The sequence below is a fragment of the Crocuta crocuta genome, unplaced genomic scaffold (assembly GCF_008692635.1).
Source record: "Crocuta crocuta isolate KB4526 unplaced genomic scaffold, BGI_CrCroc_1.0 scaffold241, whole genome shotgun sequence".
In the NCBI taxonomy this organism is placed as follows: Eukaryota; Metazoa; Chordata; class Mammalia; order Carnivora; family Hyaenidae; genus Crocuta; species Crocuta crocuta.
In genome coordinates, this window is record NW_027527807.1 from 1,454,145 (window position 1) to 1,464,093 (window position 9,949).

Below are 9,949 nucleotides of genomic sequence, written 5' to 3' on the forward strand. Positions count from 1 at the left end.
GTGTGGATATCTGCTCTTCATTCTTTTTTTCTTTCTACTTATTGAGGATTATTTAGGGTTAAAGATTATCTTTGCGTTTCTGTTTCTAGCTTTTTGGAGTGGAACTTTTTTCTATTATAGGTATTTACAACTACAGAGTGTTCTCTAAGCACTGCTTTATCTACATTCCATAATTCATATGTGTTATATTTTTATTTATTTTGATATATTATTGTTATTCAAAATATTTTCTAGTTCTGCTTGTGATTATTTCCTCGCCTGATCATTTAGTAGCAAGCTATTTAGTTTCCAAATATTTATTTCCTTATATAGATATGTTATTGTTATGGGTTTATAATTTAACTCCCTTGTGATCAGAGAACCTATTTTGTATGATTTCAGTCAGATTAACCACACCGACTTTTGGCTCAGGAAGCGGTCTTTCTACACCCAGACAGGAGTGTGCACTCAATNCTATGTTAAATTTTTTTAACATTTTAATTTATTTTTCAGAGAGAGAGACAGAGACACAGAGAGAGACAGAGTGCGAGTAGGGGAAGGGCAGAGAGAGAGGAGTAGAGGACACAGAATCCGAAGCAGGCTCCATGTCACTGGCACCTGCCTTCGAAATAGCAAAAATGCCACCATACATTTCCGAAGTCCCAACTGGGGGCATTGAACAGCCCTCAGTTAAGAATCGTTGTTGTTAAGTCACTTCGTTGTCTTGGTAGAGAAACTGAGACTCAAAGAGCGTAGGTACCTTGCTCAGAGCTGAACACCAATTTTTTTGTCTTCAGAACCGTGACTAAGCCCTTGTTCTCATTTTAGTTCTCTGAACTGTATTGGGCTCTGAGGCTGGTCATGAAAATATTCCAACTATAACTAAAATGTAAAGCTAGGAGATATTTTTATTTCTCGTGTCCTAAATTAATACCATCTGTTGGGAAAATCGCCCTGCCGAAGTTAAGAGGTGGGGGGTTCTGAATCCGACTGTAGCCTATGTTTCCCGGACATTCTGTAGAGTGAGGGTTGCATTTGCTGTTCTTCTCTGCTGGGCTGATCCAACTATGTTTATAAAATGCTCCATGCAAAACCTCCGCAAGGAAAAGCCTCAATATAATCTCAGCAGAATAATTAGTGCTTTATTTTGGTTCTGTATAAATATGTATACATTTCTATTTTTAAATTCTGAAAAGCTCAGTTCTTAGTATTTTTTCTTCTGGAGTTTAATGGGCATGAATACGATCTCGGGCTGCATATTGTCATAAGCATAGCTACTGAAACAGCTCCTAAAACGGCTTGAAACCCAGTTCCCGCAGTTGTACCACCCACACACGACTTAGCTCATCCCTACGTCCCCAGGATGAGGCAGGTATTGAACTTGATCTGTGCAAGATCCGAACCTGCGTCAGNACCCACTGAGGAGAGGAGACTGTTGTTCCAAATGGCTAGGCTAAGAAATCACACCAAGTCTCGAACGGGAAAAGGCTAAATATGTACCAGACACTGAGATTATGCTTCTTCCTTTGGACAAGAAAAGGTTGAGATGGGACTGAAAACAAAGCGGCAAGGCAAATACGTGAATAGAAACATTTAGCAGATGGATAGGGCAAAGGGGGTTCTGAGTGGGTGTTGGCAGAAATCGTCACAGTTCTTGGATTCCGTCCAACCAGATTGGTGCTGTTTAAGTATGGAAGATTTTCTTTGTAGCGTTTGTTAGTAATTGATAGGAAGAATTTGCGCTAGGGTACTTTATCATTAGGTTGCGTTAGGTTACTTACCCACTTTTTTCGTATAGCAAATACTTATTGAGTACCTACTGAAAGTCCAGCATTATTCTAAAACGCTGCAGTGAGGGGGCGCCTGGCTGGCTCAGTTAGCAGAGCCAGCGACTCTTGATCTTGGGGTTGTGAATTCAAGCCCCACCTTGGGTGTAGAGATTACTTAAAAATAATTTAAAAATCATAAGACAATAAAATGATGTCGTGAAAAAGACAAAGATTGCATGACCTCCCTTATGTGTGGAATCTTAAAAAACAAAACAAAACACAGCTCTTAGTTACAAAGAACAGATTGGGGGTTGCTAGGGGGAGGGGTTAGGGAATGGAGAAAATGGACAAAGGGCGTTAAGTACAAGCTTTTAGTTATAAAATAAGTCCTGGGGATGTACTATACAGCATGGTAACTACAGGTAACATGCTGAATTGCACGTTTGAAAGCTGCTAGGAGAGTAGTTTTTTTTTTTAATAGAATTTCATGCTGGAGATGACGTCTATTTACTTTTTGGTAGAGAGAGGGACTGCTTGCAGGGAAGGGGCAGAGAGAGGGAGAGCGAGAGAATCCAAGTGGACTCCACACTGTCAGCGCAGAGCCAGATGCAGGGCTCAAGCTTACAAACCGTGAGATCGTGACCTGAGCCAAAATCCAGAGTCGGACACTTAACTGACTGAGCCACCCACGTGCCCCAAGAGAGTAGATCTCAAAAGTTGTCATCGTAAGAAAAAATTCTGTAACCATGTGTGGTGGCACATGCTAACTAGACTTCCTGGGATCGTTTCACAATGTATACAAATATGAAATTATATGTCTTATACTTGAAGCTAATGTTAAATGTCATTTACACCTGAAGCTAATGTTAGTTGTCAGTTATGCCTCAATTTTCAAAAATGTAGATANGGGGGGGGGAGATTGAGAGAAGAGCTTAGTCTTCTGAAGCTAACCCCCTCACTGAGTATTTAGATGATGTGGGGGGTAGGAAGTACACGTGAGGAACGTTAGGGAAATCTTCTCTGATAAAACACTGTGTGAGCAGAAATGTGAAAGAAGTAAAAAGGAGAAGATGGGTCCAGGCAGAGGGAACAGCATGTATAGCTCTGTGAGCCTGGGGCAAGCCTAGTATATTCCAGAAATAGCAAAGAGACAGTGTGGCTGGAAGGGAATACGGGAGGGGAGAGTGTTAAGAGATGAGGAACACTTCCATTACCATAGGCTCATGTCTAATTAGAAATGTATGACAAAGGGCTCCTGGGTGGCTCAGTCAGTTAAGTGTCCAACTTCGGCTCAGGTCATGATCTCACAGTTCGTGGGTTCAAGCCCCGGATTGGACTCTGTGCTGACAGCTAGCTCAGAGCCTGGAGCCTGTTTCAGATTCTGTGTCTCCCTCTCTCTGATCCTCCCTTGCTTATGCTGTCTCTCTCTCTCTCAGAAGTAAATAAAACATTAAAAAAACTTAAAAAAAAAAAAAAGAAATGTATGATGACACTGCTTTTGTGACTTTGCAAGAGAAAGAGTAGCTACGGGTGAAGCGTGTTCTCATTGTTTCAGGTCACCTTATGTGTCCCTTTCTTTTCCAGTACTGAACCTCTGTTCCCTTTCTGCCCATCTTTACCCACATCTCTCTGTTTATCCTTTTATTCTCTATCCTGCTAGAGAATTGAAATTGGGCAGATTCAAATAAATCCAGGAACCAGAGCAGACCATTGTGGAAAGCAAACGTCCGTTCTGAGTATTGGTTTTATGATAGCGGAGTTGTGTCCTCAAAGGCAGGCTCAGGAGGGTCGTGAGAATCACGGGCACAAGCTAACTTCTCCCCAGGAAAGGAATCCAGGCCTCTCAGCTCCTGAATCCTACCTCCTATGGTCTCTATTAATATTTTCCTATCAACTGTGACCTTAGACTCCTGAAGAGAGTTGTGGGTCTTTCACAGTCGTCTTCTGGATCCTAGTAACTGATTGTACTCCGGATCACCTGATTTTCCTCCGCTCCAGGGGCTTGACAACAGCTGATTTGTGCAACTGCTCAGAACTCTGTTAACAGTTAGATTCTATGTCTACTGTGGGGGAAGAAACTCCTAGTAGTCCGGGTGCAATAGGGTCACAGCTTAGACTAAGGGGAAAAATGAGAAAAGGGAGAAATAAGGACAGACTTGAGAAATCCGTAGCTGGGGATATTGCCAGGACTTAGGGATGGATTAGGTAACAGATGCTGAGGGAGAAGGCGATGTTATAACTGACTCTTTGGTTTCTGACTTACCAAACTGAGTGGAAAGTGGAACTATTCACTGGGGCGTGGCATACCGGAAGAGAACCTGGCTGGTGGAGGAAGATTATAAGGAAAAATCGCATTTAAAATGCCTTGGAGAGGGGCGCCTGGGTGGCTTAGTCGGTTAAGCGTCCGACTTTCGCTTAGGTCATGATCTCACGGTTCGTGGGTTCGAGCCCCGCGTCGGGCTCTGTGCTGACTGCCAGCTCAGAGCCTGGAGCCTGTTTCAGAGTCTGTGACGCCCTCTCTCTCCGACCCTCCCCTGCTCACGCTGTCTCTCTCTCTCTCTCTCCTAGAAATAAAATAAAAAATTTAAAAAAAATTAAAAAAAAAAAAACACATTGTCAACAGCTGAGTCCCTTAATTCCCGGGACCACCCTAGCCCCCAGAACAAAAATACTCTGCAGTTTAGTCTCAGCCGTAACCGGCCGACGGTGTGTCCTATGCGCAGGTAGCAGCTTGTGGGGAGGACAGTACTACTGAGCCAGGAGCGGTTGCGAGGGCGGAGGCAGTGAAAATGCTTTTACGGTTCACACGGGGTGGGGTGTAATGGCGAGTATCATAACGAAAATGCTGAGAGTGCATTTCTCTTGTGCTTTTGGCTGCTCATCAGCAGCTCGTCAATGATCTTTGATATATAGTCGCTCAGATCTCCGTGCTAGCCGTGACCGGAGATACTTTGAAATGAGGAAAACTGCCACTCTCTGTTCCTAAGGACAAAGGAGTGCCAGAGATGGCAGTTTTGTTTCGTATCCAAGAAAGGAGAGTGGAATTTGGGGTGAGCGGAGAAGGGAGAGAGATTGGCTTTCCAGCGCGTGGCCTAGAAATAGTTCACTCCCGACATCATCTACAGAGATTGTCTGGGATCATGTCTGGCTCCCACTGAATGCTTAATAAATGCTTGTTGGAGCTGATCTTTAACTATTTCTCTCACGTGGAATAATGGTAAGTGACTCCTTCCTTTTTTTAAATGTTTGTTTATTTTGAGAGAGAGCGAGCACACGTACGAGTGGGGTAGAGACTGAGAGAGAGGGAGAGAGAGAATCCCAAGCCTGCTCCATGCTTAGCGGGGAGCCCAGCGTGGGGCTCAATCTCATGACCATGAGATCATGACCTGAGTGGAAATCAAGAGCCAACGCTTAACCACCCAGGCTCCCCTCATTCTGATCGGTTTCTGGCATACTGCTACCAGATCATTCAATGAAACCAGCAGCAACTGAAGAAGTGATTAAATATTAACATTTACACCCAGTATGCTGCATCACATTGTGTGTGTGTGGTTTCTCTGCTGCCTACAACCTAGTTCCTCACAAGGCTGACAATTCTTCAATACTTCTTAGTAGGCAATTGAGTAGGAATGTTCTGCAAGTATAGGAATATTGACCTGGTGGTGCCGAGCAGCTCTTTATCTTTACTGAGACGAGGACCAGAGAAAACGGATTTCAATTGTATAAATTAAACACCTCCTGTGACATCAGATAAAACTTACCTATATAGATTATTTGAAACTGACACAATACAGCCAGATTAAACTTCTAAGAGCATAGTTCTGATCTAATAATTATTACTCAAAGACCTTTATTTATTTAAAAAAAAATTTTTTTTAATGTTTATTTCTAGGAGAGAGAGAGAGAGACAGCGTGAGCAGGGGAGGGTCAGAGAGAGAGGGAGACACAGACTGAAACAGGCTCCGAGCTGGCAGTCAGCACAGAGCCCGACGCGGGGCTCGAACCCATGAACCGCGAGATCATGACCTAAGCGAAAGTCGGACGCTTAACCGACTAAGCCACCCAGGCGCCCCTCCTACTCAAAGACCTTTAATGGCTCCCCATTGGTTGGGGAATAAAATTAATCCCTTAATCTGGCTCTATGATTTGTTCTACGTTTCAAGGTTATATCTTGCTCTTCCCCTTCACAGACCCTAAACTTTGACCTAAACTATTCTTTACATGTTCCCTTGTGTTTCCTCCTGCTGTGCCTTCTAATGTATATGAACTTTCTCACATTCAGGTCCATCCACATCCTATCCACCCTTTGGTTGAACTGGGTTCGAAAGCTCCCTTTTTTTCCCATGAAATTATGGTTGATCCCTTCAGAATAATCCCATTTTCCTTTCTCCAGACATTTTGAAGAGTTTTTATGGTGACAACATAGGCCGACCATCTCCTCCTTGAAACCCTCAAATCCCCAAAGCTATGAAAATAGAAAAAAATGTCATAATTCATTAAAGAATCAGAACTGACCTGAACCTATTTGGTAGCAAAACGTACCTGAGATGATGTGAGACTCTCTCTAGTCTCTATTTATCTCACTTTAGCGTTCATGGTTCTACACTTTAATTCAAGATATAAATGTGTTTGATAATGGGCTACTGCCCCAAATCCCACTCAGAGTGTTATTTAATACTCAGTATATGGGTCTTATTACTGTTCTAAGTCTGAAAATTTACGAATTCTGTAATCATCTGTTTCCAAGGTTTTTAGATAGGGATTGTAAACTTGGTTATATTTATATACAACTGGGTTTTTTTGGTTTGTTTTTGTTTTTGTTTTTTTGCTGCCTAAAATCTAAACAATCATTCCATTCTGGGAGAATCTGCTGATGTATGAGTCTTGGGGGAGGGGGACTTAGTGTTCCATTTCCACGCTGGATTTTGAAGGGGCCATGTACCTGCTCCTCCATGGCATCTGGTCATGGAGACATAACCTAGGCTTTCACTAGAGCCTAGGTTCTGCTCCCGCCTAGGACTTTGAATTCTGAGGGACTACTACAAAGAAACAGGAAAGGTTGGAGATGACTGATCGAGGTGGTAGAGTCAGGTGGCCAGTGGCAGTGATGCCCCTACGCTGCTATTGCTGTGGAGTGACATGGGTTCTGATTCTTGTTTCCTAGTCGCCTTTGTTTCTTGACTATTTCTGAACCTACTTTGCCTGCCTTCCGGTTGGTTCTGTGAACTATCCAATGTTCTTTCAAGAAACGTTTCCCTTAAGTTACTTGGGGAAAACCTTGGGGATCTGTTACTTGGATCCCAAAACCTTAATGTAGAGACTAGATCATCTTTTCATCTTTGCCTGACTTAGTCAATTTGGGCTTCTATAACCATGTACGATAGACTGGGTAGCTTGTAAATGCAACAGAAATTTCTCCCTTCCAGTTCCAGAGACTGGAAGTTTGACATCAGGCTGGCAGCATCGTTAGTTTCTGATGCAGACTCTCTCTTTTCCAGGGTGTAGACTGCTGACTTCTTGCTGTATCATCACATGGTAAAAAGAGCTCGCTAGCTCTCTGGCCTCTCCTTTTAAGGGAAGTAATCCTATTCATGAGGGTGCCATGCTCATGACCTAATCACCTCCCAAGGCCCTTCCTTCTAATATCATCTCATTGGGATTAGGTTTTCAACATATGAATTTTGGGGGGACATAACCATTCAGTCCATAGCACCACCCTCATCGAGATTTGAAGCTTTTTAAAAATGAGAATCCTGTATCTTTTCATCTTTGTATCCTCAAAGACCCTAGTGATAACAGATAATTGATTACTTTTATATATGATAGTGACACGATCATACTGGTATTTTAGAAATCTCACTCTCTTTGATGTATGAAAAATGGGGTAGGAGAGGAAAGGTTGGAGTACTCCAGTTAAAGACTGGAATACTGGGGGGCAGGCGATTTTTGTGGTATGTCTTGGGGATGGAGATGGAGAGAGATTTTATGGATTTGAGAGATGTTTAAGGAGGATTTGCTCACTGATTGATCGTGGGAGATAATGGATAGAGAGGAATAAAAATGACTCTCAAATATCTGGGTATCTGGATTCAGTTCCTAGTTGGATAATGGTGTCATTCGAAGAGCTAGGAACATTAGGAGTGTGGTGGGGGGAGGGGTCGAAGGAGATAATTGGGTCAACTGGAAATGTGTTGAGTTTCTTGACCATTGGACAGGTCCTGTAGACCATGAGTGATGGGTCTAAAGCTCATTCAGGGTCAGAGATTAGGTATCCTCACAATATCATTAAGTGACTGAGTATGGAATTGACCATCTTCACCTTCTTGGCTTGCTCTTGGCCCTTGAGGTTTTTTTTCTTTTCGGAAGAAATCTTTTAAGGCACAAAGAACTCAGGAGTGAAAAGAGGCATCCTGGTTTCTAATTCCACCCATGTTGCCGGTTAAATTTGTAATCTCAGAAGTCACTTCTGTTCCATCTTTACAAGGGGCTGCTATCTGCCCCCGAGACCTCACAGGATAGTCATGGGAATCAAGTGAGAACTTGATGTGGATAAAATTGCTGGGATAACATAAACGTGCTTGTGAAAGACGTTAATGCTCTTGCCTTTTCCGTACGCTCCGCTAACGATCCCAGGATTTTTTGAGTTATGTTGGGACTCTGAATACTCTGGCTAATGAGCTGTGAGTAGATGTGACCTGTGTCACTGCTAAGTCACAGCATCAAGAGTTTGTGCACCATCTCCAAGGTCCCCGTTCCTCTTCTTTAGTAACCATGGATACGATATGTTGAGATCTTGGCATTATAAAATAGAAGGAGCAGCAATCTCTGAGTCATAAAATGGAGGGAAGAAAACCCCACCTCCCTCATGACCCCCAAATGACTTTGCATGAGTGAGAAATCAATTTTTTCGTGTTTTTAAGTCTCTGAAGTTTGGGGACTATAGGTTACTAAAGCATATCTAAGCCTCTTCTGGTTACCATAGTGTTGCAAGCATAAGACATTGTTACTTGAGATTTTTGTGGAAGTCGGTGGGAAGCCGGAGACATGGGACTCTAAACAGCTTTTGGAGATAGCAGACGACAAAAGCAAGGAAGACGGTTTGGGGTGAGGGAGAACTTGGGACTTGGGGGACTTGACTAGAAGGCTGTGGCAGTAACCCAAAGGTGAGGGGATACATTTTTGGACATGGGAATAGAAAAGGGAAATCCTATGGGTGAAAATGATAGTCATTTTGAAAGAAAGTGGATAGAGTCTGTGGCTAATTGCAATGAGAGCTATGTCAGCAGAAATTGCCAAAGATGATTCAAAGTTTTAAGGCTGAATAGCTTAAGAGGATAAAAGTGTTGTTACCAGGGACCAAGTTATTTGGAATCGAACAGAATTTGATTGGAGGAGGTAGCGGTGGGAAAGGGAGTTTATTGTGGATATAATTTGTTTGTGTGGAAAGAGCTCACAGTTCAAGAAAATGTCTAATATCCAGGCAGAGCTATTAGCACTGGGACTCAAATGAAAAGATCGAACTGGATATGTATGAAGCCATAGTATGATGCATTGGTTAGTACTCCCAATGTGGGAGGATGGGATGGAGGAGAAGGAGTCTATGAGACCAACTGGTAAAAACCAAGCGGGGATGTTCATTCATTCACTCATTCATTCAGTCAACAAATATTTACTAAGCACAAATTAGGTGTCATGTATTTATTCAAACATATTAATTACTCAACAAACCGGTAACTGTGATTTGGGTTAGTTTTCTTACCTTAGCACTTCCAAGATGGAAGGTGGGACCATTAGTATAATTGGTACGCATATTTCAAAAGTTGTTTTACAGACATTCTTTTTATTTATTTAAAAAAAATTTTTTAATGTATGTTTATTTTGAGAGAGAGACAGACAGAGCATGAGCAGGGGAGGGCCAGAGAGAGAGGGAGACACAGAATCTGAAGCAGGCTCCAGGCTCTGAGCCATCAGCACAGAGCCCGATGTGGGGGTCGAACTCACAAACTGCGAGATGATGACCTGAGCTGAAGCCAGATGCTTAACTGACTGAGCCACCCAGGCGCCCCACATTCTTTTTAGAGCCTACCTATTAAAGACAGCTAATACAATGAAGTAGCCTGCTGAGACCATAGCTATGACTGGAATGTCGTTATATTAATGCAAAAATAAGAGTGAGCATGCCACTTATGTCCTTAGTGTTT